This window comes from Aythya ferina, assembly GCF_964211825.1.
Source record: "Aythya ferina genome assembly, chromosome: 19".
Lineage (NCBI taxonomy): Eukaryota > Metazoa > Chordata > Aves > Anseriformes > Anatidae > Aythya > Aythya ferina.
Window position 1 is genome coordinate 3247319 of NC_140309.1, and position 18770 is coordinate 3266088.

Here is an 18770-nt window from a genome sequence, read left to right on the forward strand (position 1 = left end):
TAAAATAGAGTAACTTTTATATATAAACTCTTGAAAATACATTGCCTTAGTATGTTTTTATCCCCCAATTTTCACATCTTAAAAGTTGTATATGATAACTTCGTACAAATTAAATCACTTTGAAGATATTACGAAACTACTTTTGAAAGGGAAATAAAACTAAACATGGCTAACAACCTTTGTATAGTCCCAAATCCTCATTGGTAGAATGTGTATGTGAGACAGAAATGAAATCACCTTACAGGAATCATTTTTACTGATTCAAGTCATGCCATGTAAATTCTTTGTTGGCTGGACAGCTGGAGGTATTTTCATTTCAGGCCCAGGAAGCAGGGCTTTATTTCTAACAGCATTCGCTTCGTAGCTTTTCTTTCTGAAAGTCATTGAGAAAATGAAGGGAATTAAGATGTGGCATCCAAAATGACAGTTCCCTGAAAACACAGTTTTCTGTACAAGTGAACCTGAGTTTTTCTATTGATCTTCCTTGCCTTCCCTAATTCACCTCCATTCTGGTGGACAGTGGTGTTGGTTGTATCTGTCATCTCCGGTTTTCCTTGATGCCACATGAAAGAATCTAAAATTCAACACCCTAATTCCCAATGATGAAAGTTTGCAGTGCACTAAAACCTACACAAGTGAAATGCTCTAATGAAACTGGCAATGTTCTGTCAAGGGTTTCCAGTGCTCAGAAATACTGCAGGCTGAAGCTACGCAATATTGCCACAGTCGCTCGTTTGGATGAGGGCTTTGCCTTCCCTTTTTTAAGAGCTTGACACCTGTTTTTACCAGTCTTCTGATAAAGAGGTGCTCTTCCTTCAGTTTCCTATACAGAAAAATTGTAGCTCACCTCAATCATTACTTGCTTGGTTTACTTTTGAAATTGTAACTTTAAGCCTTGATTTATGAAAGAAGCTAAAACATGTATTCAGCATATTTAAGAACTACAAACTCTGAAAGGGTTTAGTGTGCATCTACGTGGCTTGTTGAACTGGAGCTTCTGAGAAGTAACTTGACCACAGAAGATTCATGTTTCTCAAAACCAGGAACTTAACAGAAGTTAAGTTTTCTTCATTCATTCTTTTGTAAGCTAATTTACCTGTGGATATTGTATCAGTTCCATCATTCCACCTTACTAAGATATCCAATCCCTGTGAACTGATATTTATCCTATGTCTATCCAGAGAAAAAACACTCATGGTTCTGGCCTAGGATTCTTGCCTGATGAATAACTCAGAAGCAAGTTTCCTCCTTACAACAGTTCATTACAGTAGCAAGCATTATCTTATAATTGATCTTATCTGTATGTTAAACACTTCTAGCATCTTGTCAACTCTCCAACATGGTCAATTACCAGATAATAGTGCCCACTTCCACATGTCTTATTACTTAAATGGTAAGATCAATAATTAAGAGTACATAGCACCATTAAGCACCTGCTGATGAAAGTCTGCTGATGCATGGAATGAATAAAGGTAATTACCCCACCTCTTCCTTTTGCTGATGCTGAGGATACTGCTTATAAACACCTAAGCTCTTTAGTGGTTCAGAGTTTTTTTTAGTCTTTTAGTTCTACCTTTACCAGAATTTCCTAACGAACAGAACAAAAAATTCCTCTGTGTGTATGTTACCTCATCTGTAAGAAGAACCGAAGTTTTGCCTGTTTTATCTGAATGTTAACGATCCTGTGATTGACTACAAGCTATTTACCATTTTTTGGATGATTATTGGATACAATCTAATAGCCTCCTTTTCTCTTGTCTTCTCTCTCTGCTTTGGTGTATTATATGCCATACATATTTTATATATGCCTAAAGGTTTCAGCTTTTACTATTTTATTTGTATTTCAGAATTACCTGTCCTATTTCCTCCTAGCCTTTGGGACTGGGTCACGAAATATGATAAAACAAAACATTAGCTTTAGTAACTGAACTATAATATTGGATGTCTAAATTGGGTATCAATTCAGTCCCTTAAAAATAAAAATAGTCATAAAATCCAGAATGTTAATCCCTTTTTGAGACAAATGATGTGTAGAAGCTAACTTTAACTGAGAATGTTAATGTTCTGTCAAGGCTAGGTAGAAAGAATAGAAATGCAAACATAAAATATATTTACTTGTACTACAATAAAACATCTCTTGGTATTCGTTTTGTCTCTCAATGCCATGTCAAGAGAACTTGATCACTTCAATAAAAGGACTGTTTATAAAGTGAACCATGAGCAAATCATCCACTCAACCTGTGTCTAGAGATGTTTAGTGCTAAAAGAAAATCACATGTTGTCTTTTCTAGGAAAACCTGGATGACTCTTATCTTCCTTATTCAGTTATGGACTTTGGCATTTTGAAACTCCATTGTTCTGTGTAAGCTTCATAGTTTAGGGTGTGGGTTTTTTTTCTTTGCACTGATGACTATTGCAACTATTTGATCAAGTACAATTTTCAGTTTATATTTGTACAACAGTCTCCATAATCTCTAAAGCTCCCATGAACTGAAAACCAGAAAAAGTTTTAAGTATATTTATCATTTTTTGCTTGTAATCTCAATTTTACTGTTCAAAGTCTACAGAGTAGGCAAAACCCTCTTCTCTGAGCCAAAACGGAAATAAAATCTGCTTATATTCCCAGGATATCTAACTAACCCAAAGTCAAACAACAGAAAAAGTTTTCACTCCTTTCATATATGTACTTTAAGATATTGCTTTATAAATTTCTGAGTTCTCACAGAATGTGTCCCCTCACATAAAGAATGGTAGATTTCTTAAAATTAATAATGTGCTACTTTATGGAAAACTTTGTTCAAGAGCAACCTACTAGATGTGTAAATGAAAAGGCTGGGAATTATGTCCAGAATACTCACTTCAATTATCCTATTTATCCCTCAAAATCACAGCAAAATGCCCCTTTGTGTTTCCCCCCCTTTGAAAAGAACTAAGCATAACTCTGGTACACTCACTGACCTCTGTGAAACAAAAAGTCTCCCGCATGCCAAAGAGTAAAAATAAGTATAAGAGAATTTACTAGAATGTTCATACTCAAATTATACCCAGAAATCTGGAAAAAAAATCAAACTTAGTCCGCAACAGTTTGTCTAATACCAAATAGTTTCTTTAAGTCTTTGAGGTTCTCCATTTTGCAGTCTTACTCCCCTCTTTATTCTGGTATTCTTATTAGCTTATTTTTGGACTGGAAAATTACAACAAGTGGCCATTCACAAGAGCTCTTAGCATTACCGTGTCATGTTATAAATAGAAATGTCCTTGGCATAATTCTTACTATGTCAGAGGGTTTCTGGTTAGACATTGATGCTGAAATTTTGATTCCTACATTTATATACTTAGTCACTTGAGTGTAAGTGACATGATTACAAGTGCTATACTTTCAGAAAACCCATTCAAGTCAAGGAAAATAGAATTGCATGACTAGTTCATTTTTATTTAGGAGGAAATCTATAGGTGTGAGCATGACATCTGTTTCCAATCTGAGTCAGATGTTCATCTATACGTGCACTTTATTTTGCCCCATTCCCCACTCCCTCCAAAGTCACTCTGATTTTGTATTCTGAATACTAAAAGAAATATGCTCTGATCACTACATACTTTCAGCCTGTCTTTTTTTGCCAGAACTGCTTCACCCGTTTTCAATTGTCACCAACATAAATGTCAAATGTTGTATTACAAGCAGTGAGTCATGTCTATGATAATAACGAAGAAAATGTTTTATGGAGCAGATTCAAAGCTTGCACAACACATAGATTGTCTTCTTTTTTTAATATGCTAAGAATTTTCTGTGGTTCTGGACTCTTCAGGAAAAGATCAGCAAGACTTCCACAATAATCACTTGAGACTACAGAACAGTCATTGGTACTGCCAAAAAGCTGTTAAAATTGCTATAAATCAGTAATGTCTCCTTTAAGGAAGGGGGGGTAGGGTGGGGAAGGGAGGGGAGGGGAAAAATTATCTCAAAGCAAAGTAGTAAAGTTCATGTTTTTGAAGTTCTCTGCTTTTAGCACATTCTGTTCTATTTAATAGCTTTCAGAGTCAAGAAGGTCTCAGGTAGACCTGAGTTACTTAACCACATGAGCAATTAGTTCCTCCAGACAGTGTATGTGTTGTAATGTAGAGTTCACTTAACTTCACATGGAGAATCAGATCACTTTGATGGTGTTTTTTTTTCTTCCCTCCTATTATTTCTTTTCTTTGTCTCTTGGTGGCTGCCTGTCTTGACGTCTGACCTCCACTTGCTCCATGGATTGACTGTTCAAGCACTGTTAGAGAATTAAAATCTGTACCTGTTCCCCTGAGAATCTGAATACATCCCCAAGTTCATTGACAAACCCACATCTTGCAAATGCAAAATGAGCGTTGCTTCCCTTGCTTTGGTTTGACAGAGGTTTGATGAAGAGTGTGGCTACTGTTCCCAACACATAGCTCAAGGGAGGCATCAGTTTCTGAGAGATTCTGCAGAGGCCTACAAGCTCAGCCACAGATTTCAAATGCATCTCAAGACTTAACAGGAAAAAGAAAAACAAAACAAAACAAAACAAAAAAACAACTGCCTGACCTAGAATTAAAAATTAGCACAAAAAGCCACTTCACGTTCTTTGATTTACTTTAAAGCCAAATGTTTTGATAGTCTGCCTAATTAGTCTGGGGTTTTGGAAGAAAATTTTCAGACTAACTAAACAGGAAATAACACTAACAATGCTCTACCAGATGAAGGGCGACTATGGTTAATTGAACTGTTTGCTTAAGTATCAGTGTATACAGAGCCATGTTAAAATGAAGATGCTGCCAAGTACTTGCCTTCCATTGTATGAAAAATGTCACTCGGGCACTTGAGTGCTGTTTCCTATTGTCTGTCAACCAGTGTTTCTAACAGATATTACATGTTGTTAAACCTCAACCACTCGTCATTGTATCTTGACTAAATTATGCATATTTTGGCTTTTTCACTTTTATTTTTATCCTCAAGCATTGCCTTCAGTAGACTAGATTAAAGAAAATGTTTGTCTCCCAGTAAAAAGAAAAGCTCCAGTAACTTTGCTATCTTTGTTCTTTAAGTGGTCGGCATGCAGTCAGAGACAATGCAGTGAAAATTTACACGCCTCAAACTAGAGGACGACGATGTGTCGTACAGTATTTCTGCAATAATGAACACTGCTCTGAACATAATGCAGAAGATGTGGGCAGCAAAGCAGGAGACCCATGAGCTTCTCTTTTCTTTGCTACCTCCCATTGAGACTGCTTCCACAACTTCCAAAAGCTCTAAGCTCATTTCTAATTGCCAGGAAGGAGATTTCGCCATCTAACCTTAGCCATCTAATAGTGTTTAGTCTAGATCATCTTGAGGTTCCTTCTTTGATCAATGGAAAGAGAAAGGTAGAGTGAATCACCATTGAGAAAGAGGTACTTATCTTAATGGTGGAGGAGTCGTCCCTATCACTATCAAATGGAGGGAACGAGCTGAAAGCAGGCAACACATGTCTTTCACAAGAGAGATGCTTTCCCCCAGGTTTCTATTTTAATGTTGGGACTGGGCCAGCACTCACTGCATCATCATTGTAGCGTGAATTCCCCATTACAGAGGCCCAGCAACATCAAAACATTAGTAACGGGAAGTAGCATGCACGGGATGGGGAGAAGGCAGACAAGGTAAAAACACCATCATAGGAGTCCCCTCAGAAATCAACCCAGACTGGCTGCAGGGCCCTGCATCCTCCTGCTCCCTTCCCCATTGCAACTGAAACTTGACTGCCTGCCACCTTCTCCAAAGACTCATCAGCCACATCCATGAAACTGAATTCTGCAGTCACTGAAGATAAAGAACAAGTTCAAGTACCTGCTCCTCATCTCAGGGGAAATAAAATAAAGATTTGCCTTAACTGCAGAGAAACTTTGAGCTAGATCTGACAGTGAATTTTCAAATATAACGTTGAAGCAAAGACCTCACGTCTGAATTCCCCAAAATGTTGTCAAGTTAACAATGCTCCATTTATTTAACTCTCACTGAAGTGTAGTGGATCAATTTTCCATCTTGTCTACATGCACAGAGAGTCTATTACAATCACAAGAGATTTCTGTTGACCCCAAGAGGGTGTTGTTTGCCTCATTAGCAAGTGCAGCTAAAACCCAGCAAAGATGACTACTTCTTAGGTGTAGTTGTTCATATTTAAATAATCAAGAGGCACTAATGCTCATGAAAACTGTTTTTCCATCCTGGCCACCCATTCTTACCTGAACCACAGCCATCCATTCAAGACTTGAGCAGTCAATTTGCCAGTGCCACTGAACCAAGGCTGAGAGCTGGCTGACTCCTGGAGCAAGTGCTTTCTGAAACAGGCAGCTCTGGGACTGTCATCACAAATGAAACAGAAACGGCTTCCAGGGAAATTAGTTGTCTCCTTTAAGGACTGGTTTCTGGTACCGGTATAAAGAGTGAGTGGCACTCTATTCCATAAGGGGCTGATTGCGTAGCACCCACTTCACCAGTAATTGCTGCGGGCAAGAACATCATTTCTGATTCTATTCTTTGACTACCATGATGAAGAGAGATGATCTGGAGAGATTACAAAAAACATTTACCAAGACGACACCGAATCTCACAAACACCATTTAATTTCAACCACTTTTGACCATGTAATATGAGCTTCAGAGTTCACACATACTGCGTACTTCTGCTATTCTGAAGAAATGCACATTGCTGTCCCTGAATTTCTAACATTTCTCCAAAGACTAAGTCTAACGCTAGCTCTAGAGCTCTTGTTCAGGCAATGGAAAGACTGCTCTAACTTGCAACAAAGCCATTAGAGGGGAGGAATAACCTGAGTTCGTGGGCAGGGAATGACTGCAATGCTAGCACTGTCCTGAAGCAGGACCCACCATGAGTGCTAGGCTAAATAAAACCTTTCCACAAACAAGAACAGTTCATTGTACATGAAACACAAACAGTGACAGAAAAGGGAACACTTTTTTATAAACAAAAGCATTCCCCAAGAGAGGGAGAAAAAAAAAAAAAGAGAATTTAACTGAAGAAGGATTTAATAAGAAACAGCCTGTTCCAGTCTCTTCTTCATTTAATTTAAAATAAACATAAACCAGATCTCTCTCCTATACAACACAATCATTCCCTTAGAAGAAACAGACAGGAATTCAAAGGTCATCCTGGGAAGCTTGGTTCTTGGAAAGCTGGGAAGAGACCGAGACAGACTCCTGGCCACCAGCAACCCGAGGAGCGCCGGTCCCTCCACCTCTGGGCCTGCAGCCCCAGTGCCTGTGAGCGCCTTGTCCCCTCGGGGGCTGCCCAGCCCCTCGGCCCCACTGCCAGCAGTCATCCTGCAGCGGCTCTGTCCCCCTGTCCCCAGCCACGGCAGCTTCTTCTTCACGTTTGCTAGCCATTCCTCCTAACACTGCCACAGCTCTCAAAGAAATCAGAGGGCAGTTGGAGCTAACCTTCCGACTATTTCTCTAAAGCTCTTAAACATTAGGGCAAATTCTGCAGAATGCCCAGCATGTCTCTGTAAATCCTCGCTGTGTAAGCTATGTACAGAGTTCAGCCAAAAGCACACATGCATTTCTGATTGCACCCCAAAAATAAATAAATAAATAAATAAATAAAATTGCAAGACAACCCCCCTGCCCCAGTTTTACCTACCTCCATTAATCAGTTAGCCAAACAAATTCTCCTATTTTGCTATATCTAGTGACCAGAGTAATTTGTAGCGCAGTTTTAAAAACCACAAAGGTTCTTAAAAGGAAAAGGGTGGAGGGAAGAAACCCTCCATGCACAACAGCAGCTTTTACGTCAGAAAACCGCGTCCAGCCTGACTTCTTGCTATTCCACATTTGGGAGTCTGAGCTGGGTTGCAGCAACTCACTTGTGACACTGACCGGTCTGAAAAGACTGCAAGGAAACCTGGCAAGAAACCTCTTCTATAACAACAAACCAGGCTTGCAATAAAAGCCATCTGCAAAAGTGCCAATTATCCTTCTCCTCAAATGATTATGTTCCATCTAGTTTTGCTGACAAGCAAGTTATGCCACATTTTAATAGGCAATAAAATGTATTATTAAATAATTAGTAGCTAAGAAACAGAAATTAGAGGGCACTTCCTTTCACATACATCCCCCCAGTACTTCAAACTATTGATTTAAAGGCAACTCGATCCTCTAAAGAGGACAAAATGGAACCTGATACAGCAGTTTACCAGGAGACAATTACAAGGCTAATGATTGTTCGCAGAGAAATGAAGCAGGAAGAAATTCTAGAGAATTCCACCCTGCTCTGTTTTGTCTGATCTGTGTCTAAATCCCCCAAAGAGCTAAAATTTCTCCAAATCTGTTCCTCGCTCTGAGCCCATTAATTACAGTGTTAAAGGTAAAGAAGTATTGATGTCTTTCCTCTACTCCCTCCATTCCCCCCCAGGTAATGTCTGGTACTTGTTCAGCCTTTAAGGTATGGTTGCGCTAACTGAAAAAAGCCCCACTAAGACCAATTAAGGCCTTTACTAAGAGGCTGAAAAGAAGACAAATGGAGGCAGAAAGCCCGATTACAAGGAACCTTTGTACAGATGTAAAGCAATTAGAATAGTCTCCAGGGCTGTCCAATGCAGTACCTACTAGTAAAGGATTTTACAGCTTGTCTAAACTTGGAACAATCTCTCCCTCTCTCTTTTCGGTTGAGTGTAAAAGTGAACCCTGTATTAGTGTCATGTATCGGTTGATAGCTTGGTATTGGTTTCCCTGAGCATGTTAAATCTGTAATGCTGGCCTCAAGATCCCTCGTGGATGACAATAGTGTTATACAGTTAGCTCTAACTTACAAGGAAAGAAGATATGCCTGATGTTAAACCATGATAAAAAACAGAACCAGCTTTTTCAATCTTCTTTTATTTGCCTAATGCTAATCCCTAGAATGTCTCAAGTTTACTGCTCTGTGCTGCATAATTCGGCACAGAACGTGTAAAAGGTGAAAATGTTTGTATGGCGGTTTTAATAATAAAAATAAATTTTGCACAGACTTGATTTAAGGCAGCTTCAAATTTCAGGTCACTCTTACTTTTCAAAAATAAAAATAAAAGCAAATATATAATTCTTAGAAATGAAAACTGAGCAGCTGAATGGTACATGAAAAGCTCTCCAATGCCACACACATCATCAGAGACCCCACACCCAAAACATGCAGATCCTCCTGCCCACTTGTCTCCTCCCCAGCCCTACACAAATAATTTTATGAACCTACTGCTCCAGAATCAAGGGTAACACTGCCACTGGTGATTTCCCCCTAACCACCTTCCTCATTCATTTGTGGCCTGTCCGCTATACTCCGGTACCAAATGTCACCCTGCGTTGAGCATGATGCTGGCTCAGATTGCATGAACTACACCTGCCTAAAACCGTGGCAATAAGCATGCGGATCCTTTGACGAAGTACGGATACCGAGCGGATATCAATATAAATGCCTTAACCACTTGGGAGATTTATGTATCTGCCCTAGGTATCTTTAGTAGGTATTGGCATTGGTAGGACTTAATGCAGTCCATAAATCTATAGCCAAGTGTATTTTTTTTTCATTCACTTATTTCTGAGTTGGAAAAAAAATATTATCTTACGTTCAGACCATCATAGTAACAACACTTCGTATTTCCATATGGCAATGTACTCCCGGGAGCTACGTGAGCAAAGTCACCCCTACTCAGCAGAAGGAAAAACAAAAAACTGAGGCTCACAGATAAAGCAGCTTCTTCTAGGTCAGCTGTTATGCTTTCTGCACAAAATTAGACTTTAAGGTAATTGACCCGCATGAAACAGAAATTTGAGGTTATTGGTCTATGTAGAATTTGTTATGATTGTATTACTGCCTCTCAAGGGTTTTGTCTTTTCAACATTTGTCCAGGTGGATACAGAAATGACACAGTGCAGTCTGAAAGAAAGAGCACTTCTGAGTTGCTGCTGCCATGCTTACTGTCTATTTTACAATTATCTGGTAATGAACTAACAATTGAGGAAGCCTCTGGTAAGAAAAGATCTCCTGCAATAGTTTCAAGGATAAATAACAGTGCAATGTGTTTAACCCCTCCAGCCCCCTTATTCATAATTTGATGAGTTGTATGCAAACTCTTTAAAAAAATGTATAACTCCTGATAAAAGATTCAACATTTCTTAAATTAGGAGATGCTTTTCCAAAGTGATGTTGTGCTACAAAGGGTTGATTTGTGAAATGATCTCAGCCAGCAGTCTGCTGAAATCTTTCTGAAAATCTAGTCTTTACTAAGGTGCCTAGTTTGACCTGAGCTCATTTAAAAATCTGGACTCTCCTACACATATGCTGCAGATAAAAAAAAAAAAAAAAAAAATGCAGTGATGTAACATACTAGTCCTTCACACTTCAAATTCAAGTTTAATGATATTTGGGTTTTAAGTAAAAGAAATCTGGACACTTATGTATATTCTTCACATTACAACCACAAATCTAAGTGTTTCTGTTTGTGGTAAAACCAGTCAGCAGAGCTGCTGCTGGCTGGGTTTAAAAGCCGGTGCTATAAAAGTATCCTCAAAAGGCCCAACCAGTCCTCCCACAACCAGGCTCTGATTTTCACGGTGCTAAAAAAACTCAAACATACAGAGTATTTCAAAACAGTAAGCCAAAAACCAGTACAGTACAGTAGGACATCATCTTTAGTAATGAGGTCAGCCACATACCTTTGCTCCATGAATTATTTAAGCACATATTACTCACAGGCTGAACTTTGCACTGAAAGGCAGAGAAGAGAGGGCTAACACACGATCTCAATGCAAACTAAGCTGAGCCTAGTTAAAATCATTTTAGCGAGTATTTCATGCTACATTTAAATCAGGCTCTCCAAAGGGAAAATCCTCCATAGCCATTATTCCTCCGGGTAACTCACTGCATAATCAAATCCTTTGAGTTCATCTTAGATTTAAGAACACAGATGCAAAGCTCATGTGACAAAAATAAGCATTTAATAAAAATACAAGAATAAGTCAGATACCTGCTTCATTGCTCTGTCAAGGCTCGAGCACAATTCTCTGTATGCTGCGTACCCCTCTACAGTCATGTCACCGACAGACAAATTGTAGCCAAAGACCTAAGACAGTTGTTGTCCAGTGTTCGTAGCAATAATGATTTTTGATTCTGTCTATCTTTTCCCTCTCCCCCTCCCACACACAGTTTGCCTCAGGAGAAGCTGAGGGCTAAAACACTCTCGCTAGTGATATGTCCGTGATCTGGTATCTGTATCTCACCCAGTTGAAACCACTCACTGAAGTACCTGATCAGCATCGCTATGATGCTTTCTTGCAATGTTGGAAAAAAGGTTTTGAGTGCTTTTGCACGATGCCGCAATTTGACTGAATGAATCAAAATTGCCTGTGTTTCTCCCAGCCCATTCTTGAAGGAGGCATTCACCCATCCATTTATTTCCATGGTGCCCTGCCAAAGCATCACAAAAAAGCACACTCCAAATTTTGCTCTATTGATACATAAATACAGTCACTTCAGCTAAAGAGCCATCAAGTCACTCTGATGCTTGGTAACTTGATTAAATCTGTATTAAGGTAGCAAGTCTCACTGCATGGCCTTTAACACTGAGTCAGGAAATAATTAAGTTTTAAAGCTAGCTGGTGAAAGATAATGCCAAGTCTGGTTTGCTGCTGCAGTGCTGATAAAGGAAGGGGTATACAATTGAACATTAATTAGGTACAAGCAAACATCTTTGCTAATAGCTCATGTTCTCATTCCCAAAATGTCAACAACAGATATTAGTGCCAGATGCTGGTATAACATCTCCCAGGACTGGGACTGGGACACGGGAATAGACTTGTGCATTTGGAGAAAATGCCAGTGCTGTCAGGGGGAATTGCCACGATGTCGCAGGAGCAGTAAACTTCCTCAGATGGGATTTACCCAGCACGCCTCTCCATTATTAATGGTGATTCATGTGTCACACAGTGAGGCCCTGGGAAGCAAAATTAAAACAGTGAGCTGGCATAACCTGTGAACCAGAGACAACATTAGCACTGAGAGACTAACGTATAAACCACCAGAGGCTTTTAAAGTTATCGAGCATCTTCCATTCATTGCTTTAAAAATGTCACTCCATCCACTGCCTCAATTGTACAAATTTGGGTAAGGAACGGCTGGTTGCATTGCAGAAATCATCACAGTGCTTTCAGTTCAGTAAAGCCAGGCGAGTGTGAACAAAGGCGGGACACAGGCCACGGTACTGTGCATCAAACAGATCCCACCACAGGGCTTCCACCATATGTAGGGTAAAATATATGGAATAAAAACAAAATAAAAAAAAGAAGAAAATTCTGTGTTTGGTTGAGATTAACAATAACCAAAGCAACTTTTAGCCAGAGCACAGTATTTAATAGCTGATGCCTATTTTTGTAGAAATATCAGAAGTGGCCTCTTACACCTCACCCAAAGCAAGGGCACCAACTACCCTGCAACCTGCAGGGATGACTGCCGAGGGCTGCATACGCACCATGACATTGTGTAGCACCCGCCTGTTCTGGGGAATTTTCCCCAAACACCCACCCGCATCAACCCAGCTCCATTGCACAGGCTTGTTAAGAAGGCAGCTTGGGATGGCATCAACAAAAGCTCTGAAAAAACTTGTAAATAATGCATCTCTGTAATGACATTTGAACTGAAGTTTAATCAAATCAAGTAGGATCCTTTCAAATATCACTTATCCTTTAACTGCAATTTTCAAATCTCTCAAATCCTGGCTTTTCTTTTAATCTCACATGAAAATTGTATTACACTAATACTGTTTACATCTCATTTCCTCTTGTCCATGTAAAAATATCACTAACTACATTTCAGTTCTCTCCCATTGCTCTTCTGCCATGCCATAAAACCCCATGGGTTTTCCATGGCACAATCTGTGTACTATTTGCTGCTTTCAGAAAAGCCACCAGTTCCTCAGCCAGAGCCTGTGATCTCCCTTCAGAGCCAGATCCCACCACTGCTGCTGGCCAGTGCTTGGAGCAGTCCAGTCCTACACCACGTTATCAGCACAGGGGTTTTACACCACTCCATGGTTTTAACAGGAAAGGATTGAAAACAGCCACTTCATTCTAAAACCTGTAAAATCTATCAATTTTCATAAACTAACCAGTTATGTCTACCTTCTTCCCCAGGTCCAGAACATCAGCCCCTAAGTCTTTGTGTGTGTGCCATTTCAATAAACTTTGCTGAGCAGTGTGTCTGCTGCAATTAGCATGGCCTTAAATCCCTTGCCCTGAAACCGCACGAGATCTGAAAAGCCAGATGGCTTCAGGAGGAGAATTACCCATTTCTTTGGATATGAGGGATATCCAGTGAGGATTTCACTGAGGACTACAGTCAGAAACGAGGTGGCATTTTCACTTTCCTGCAAATGGCAAGGAACTGTTGTGTACTGCGTACCTAACTTTCTCTTTGGAGCTGGAAAGCACATCACACAGCTATACCCTGAGGCTACAAAATGAGTAAGAGGCCTTCACCTGCACCTTTTCTCCCAATCCTTCCCTGCATCCAACTGCTCTTAGGGGAGAAAGGCCCTGGGCTGTGATCCCCTCAAGGCTCAGGACAGTCCTGTCACAAACATGCCAGTGACAGCGCTCTGTCTTCTGCTCCAAAACAAACTATCTGAGCTCATTAGCACCTAAAAGCAAGAGCAAGTTACCCCATTTTTAGTAAATCCACTGGCAAAAGGAACCCCCCACAGACAGGGTTTGAATAAAGATCTTTCGTTAAGAGATACCTTTAATCATTGTATTTACCTTTTGATTTTCCAGATTAAAAACTTGAAAGTACATAAGAAAGGCTGTTAAACTGCAAATTCTTGTCAGGAAAAGAGCAGATCAAGCAAAAAGAGATGGGGCACCACCCCACAGGTCGGCTTACAGCTTGGATGAGACAAACACCTCGTGCGAGCTCTGCTTACCCACACAAGTACCCTGGCTGTCTACTGCCAATTCAACAGCTTTGCCACAGAGAGCGAAGTGGCATGCCCAGTCTGACATTGGTGGATCCTTCCTCATCATGACTGCAACGAGGGCTGTGGCGCATGAGGAAGAAGTGACCTGAGAGCCCCGCAGCAGCGTCCCGTTAAAGCACAGCCAGATCCTCTGGCACCGCACTTCTGGCCCTGCCCTTCGCTTCTTTCCTCGTGCCTCTGGGCATGAAACCGCTTTGTGCTCTGTGTCAGTCTGTGTGTGCAGCTTCAGGGAAAGCAGTGTGTGCTCCTCTAGGCTATGAGGCTGATTTTTGTACTTCCTTGCCCTTCCAAGCTTTTTCAGATTGTGAAATCAAATTACTGTTATTGCTAAAGGCCAATTGGTTCAAGCACGTTAGGCCAAAATGGGGCCAACCAATCTTCCTGCCAGTCATTCACACCCATATTTCTCAAAAAAAAAAAAAAAAAAAAAAAAAAAAAAAGAGTAAACCCAACATTTTTTGCAAGTTTAATTCTACTGTGAAGGTTGATGGCAATCTATAATTGAAATTATTTTTAACAAGACTCAACATTGTTTTACCTTGCTCATGACTGCTTACAACAAAACTCACGTAATTCCGATTGTTGGGGTTTCGCAACAAGATTACCAACATAAGAAACAAACATCTTTCTATTTTCCAACTCCTTTTCTGTGTTCATTTCTGAAAAGATATCCCTACAGGAAAATAAAGTCCTTGGAAACATTGGCATTTTAAGTTCAATGGTCAAACACTCACTCCTCATGTGGGTACAAATTTGGATTTGTGATTTTCACCTTCCTACAGCTTCTATGCACATCTGATTTTCTTGCTCTATGAGGATTGAACATTTTCATAGGACTACTTTCTCTGTGCCTACATAAATACACAAGATGAGGTCCAAGTCTTCTTATTGTTACCAGCCCACCTTCATTAGGAAGGCAGGCAGCGTGCTGTTTCTTTAAGGAGCATCTCAGCAGAAATGCACAAAATCCTTGGAATCAGTCTGAAAGAGAGGCCAAGGACATTTCTTCCCAAGCATTAGATTTGGTTTCACATGAGATGATTAGACTCATCCATGCTAATTACACTAGAAAGAACTAATTAGAAAAATCTACCATACAGCTAATGAGGGCTGGGCCTTAACTATCTCAGTGCTTAATTTTTCAGGTTGTGAAATATTACTTTACCCTCCTTCCCCCCTTCTCTGCGTGCCATCACCATGTTAATTCTTGTAATAGAGTTGATCATTAAATATCTACTGAAGAAATATTTGTTAGTACCTGCAAGTGCCACATTTTCAAACCAGCTGTGCACTGATGCCTTCTCTGTAATTAAAGTATCAATAGGATGGGCTAAATTCTCTGCCAGTTCAGGGGAGCAAGCCAAAGGACCTACCAGCAGCCTCCAATGCTGCCCACTAAATCCGAGCCAGTGGAAATGGGTAATACAAAACTGCTAATGAACTCTATGCAGTGCTTCAGTGCAGCCTTTTCAATAAATTTATTTTTTCTCCCCTTGGGAATAATGTAGGATAAGGGATTTCACGAGTAATATTATCAATGTGGGAGGAGAGTTTATTAAAAAGCAATGATATCACCTGATAAAGACTAACATCTCTGCCAAGGGTTATAGTATTTAGCAGGAAGCTGATGGAATGAGCATAATGAAAAGCTAATAAATCACAGTCCTTCATTATACAATAAACTCATTAAGTTACTCCTTGAAAATAGCAAGCCAGACATAGCACGATATTGTTAGCCTAGTAATGTTAAAAGCTTTCCTAGAAAATATAAATTCAAAGACAGCCTTTGAATTTTGCTGTATTTACATACTTAGTGTCCATTTGGAAGTTTAATGAAAGATATTAGGAAATATCTATGTGATGCAGCATCCATTCAGCACATAAACTGTGCTTTTCAAAAAAGGGTTTTCAGACAGCCTGGCAGGGGACCAAACCCTGCACTCGGTAAGATGATGTGTGTGAAATTAGTGCAAATTGAAATGCCAGAACTTTTTTTTTTTTTTTTTCCAAAAACCTTTGAAAAATCAAATGTATTTTTATATCTGATTTTTTATTATTCATCCCCCCCATGTCTATTTTCCCCTGAAGCCACGAAAGTAAATCTATTTAAACATATGACCAGCATGAATCTGATTTTTAATAGGTTTAAGACGACCCATCTTGAAATCCTAACTGTGCAATACCATGAAGTGTAATGAGAAATCCAAAACATCATAGGTCTCTGGTCTATCTGAACTTTATGACAGAAGTTACAGAAGAACTGAACATCGTTGGTCTTGTCCATACTTCATATACGCAGGTAAAATCAGAAGTAAATCATCAGAAATTGGTAGAAATTAGGCTAACTTAATTACATGTTCTAAAGTATGGTCAATGTTCTTTTAAAAATCTTTGTCTCATCTTGATTTTTCCTTATGCCTCTTAAGGCCAATTTACAAATCTGCAATCATCTACTACTAAACAAAATAAAAAATATTATGACTATACACATATATAAATATACACAAACACAAGCAGAGAAATACAGCAAATGTTTCCCTTCACTAAGTGGTTTCATTAAAACATACCTACTTCTAATTCCAATCCAGAAAATGGGGCTTTTGGATTGAAACTGAGAGCAATGCAATAGAGTGGTATTATATGGAGAGATGGATTCGACTGAAAGGGTTCAATGCTGAGCTTGCATTGTTGGCAGCCTGAAATACTCACAGCAGTAAACACAATGACCTAGTCCCAGTGGAAATGCCTGGAAATGACCTGGTTTTCCTTCACAGGAGTGAAAAGCAGGAGTTACTTTTTTGAAAAGAATGAAGGCAGAATGATGTAAGAAATCTCTATACTAGGTACGGTTAACTGTGCTTGAGTTCAGGTCACAGGGAAGGAGGACATTGGTAGAAGGGTACTTTGTAAGGAAGATTAGTTAGGGGAGAGCTAGGGACTTCTAACACACTTAAGGGGTTCTCCAACTGCCTTTGGAATAAAAGCAATATGTTTGGAGGTAGATAACTGAAGAAAACCACCATGACTGCACCTGTGTACACACACACACAATTTATCTCACACGCTGTATATGCCAAGAGCATCTACTTAGGATCGTATACTGCTCACTTTAAGCATTTCTGTTACCTCTATCAATATTCTTTCTAGTCTTTCTCTGTCAACAAGCAGTTAAATATTTACAAACGCCTACAGCTGTCCAACCTGCAAAGGACTGCTGTCCATTCACAGCTTCTGGAGATGAAGTTTATTCCCCATCTATGTTAACGTTATGAAATGTCACATTCACAGATGACCACAACTTGTCATCGTAACTTGCAAGACAAAGTGCCAAAGGTATCTGGGCACTTACTTCACTTACTTCCATTCACGTGACATGATTCTGACACATGGAGACAAGCTGCCTGCATAGGTGCAGTGCTACGAGCCGAATACAGTTTGGTCCTGAACCTGGTGTTTTTGGTATTGGTAGGTCAGAAGGGTTTTGCTGTTTTGTATAACTTATCCAGGGATGACCACACAGTGAGTACTAGAACCACCATTTAAAGTTCACTATAGAGCACCGATCACAGGAAGAACTGTACAGTAAAAGAGAAGCTTTCTTCTGAGAGAAACTCATCGATCCACCCACTTGCACGTCATCACCACATGCATCTTTGCACAGACTTGGAAGAGATCACTTCAGTGACACCTATTCCCAGGGCACAGATCTAGCACTACTATTACACAGAGGAGTTGCTTACCTGAGAAGACACTTCATACAGAAAATATAAACAAGCATTTGACAGATCTATCCAGAAATTATAATTCTAAGAATAACAAACTTCACGCACACACATAAACAAAGGAGACAATAAAGGTTAGAAGGGGAGAATCTGTGACAGCAGCTGCCAACAGTGCCCTATAATCACAGTCTTCATGACAATCTACCTATGTCTTTAAAGTAAAAGATTTGGGGCATTAAGACCTCACTAACTCACAGGATTTAATGCTTGTTTTTAAGACTTATAATAATAATAATAATAATAAGCTTACATATTCCACCAAGCAGCCCAAAACAGGCAACCTTTATTATCTGTTATGTCAGCTGTGCCTAAAAAAATCAAGCGAAACAGTGTGTACCCTTTAATAGTTAATCCTCTAACATGTAATTAGGCATTCACATGACAATCAGAACAGGACTATATTTCATGTTTGCCTTCCCTTTCAAAGGCTCTACTAGAGGGGCACTTACTCTGTCAAATCTGCTATAGTAATCAAAACATTGAAATTACTTCTTTCCACACTAAATATACTGGAACTGGTTGTTTGATTAAATGTAGAGCAGAGAGTGCAATTTGCTAAATTACAAGTATTCTGAACATGTAAATATAGTTTAATTACTGCAATTAAAGAAGATTACTGGAGATTGGCAGATGGGAATGTAATGCTGTTTTAATTAGAGTTTTTAATGCACTGTAACATAAGCATAATATTAACCCTTTATCCTGGAAAGGGCTGGCTAGTCTCTGAAAAAATATTCTTTGAAAAATGTACTAGAGCTAGTGTTTCATAACAAGACTTCAAGTCAATTCGCTGTAAAGTGCCAGGATAATTTGGGAGAGTTTCAGATGTTATTTGTAGTACATGCACTGCAGAATAGATACATTCTGGAGTGTAGTCAGGAAAAACCACACGAGGTGGGCACATTGTTTGTGCCCTAGATGAGGGAACGTATGAAAATACAGCATTTGGGTAGATGGATTGTATTTCATAAAGAGT

The 18770-nt window shown here is 39.5% G+C and overlaps 1 protein-coding gene across 8 annotated transcripts in view; it reads right to left on the minus strand.

The window, feature by feature from the left end:
• Positions 1–18770, minus strand: part of AUTS2 (activator of transcription and developmental regulator AUTS2) — a 763900-nt gene that overhangs the window by 276833 nt on the left and 468297 nt on the right. The window lies entirely within an intron of this gene.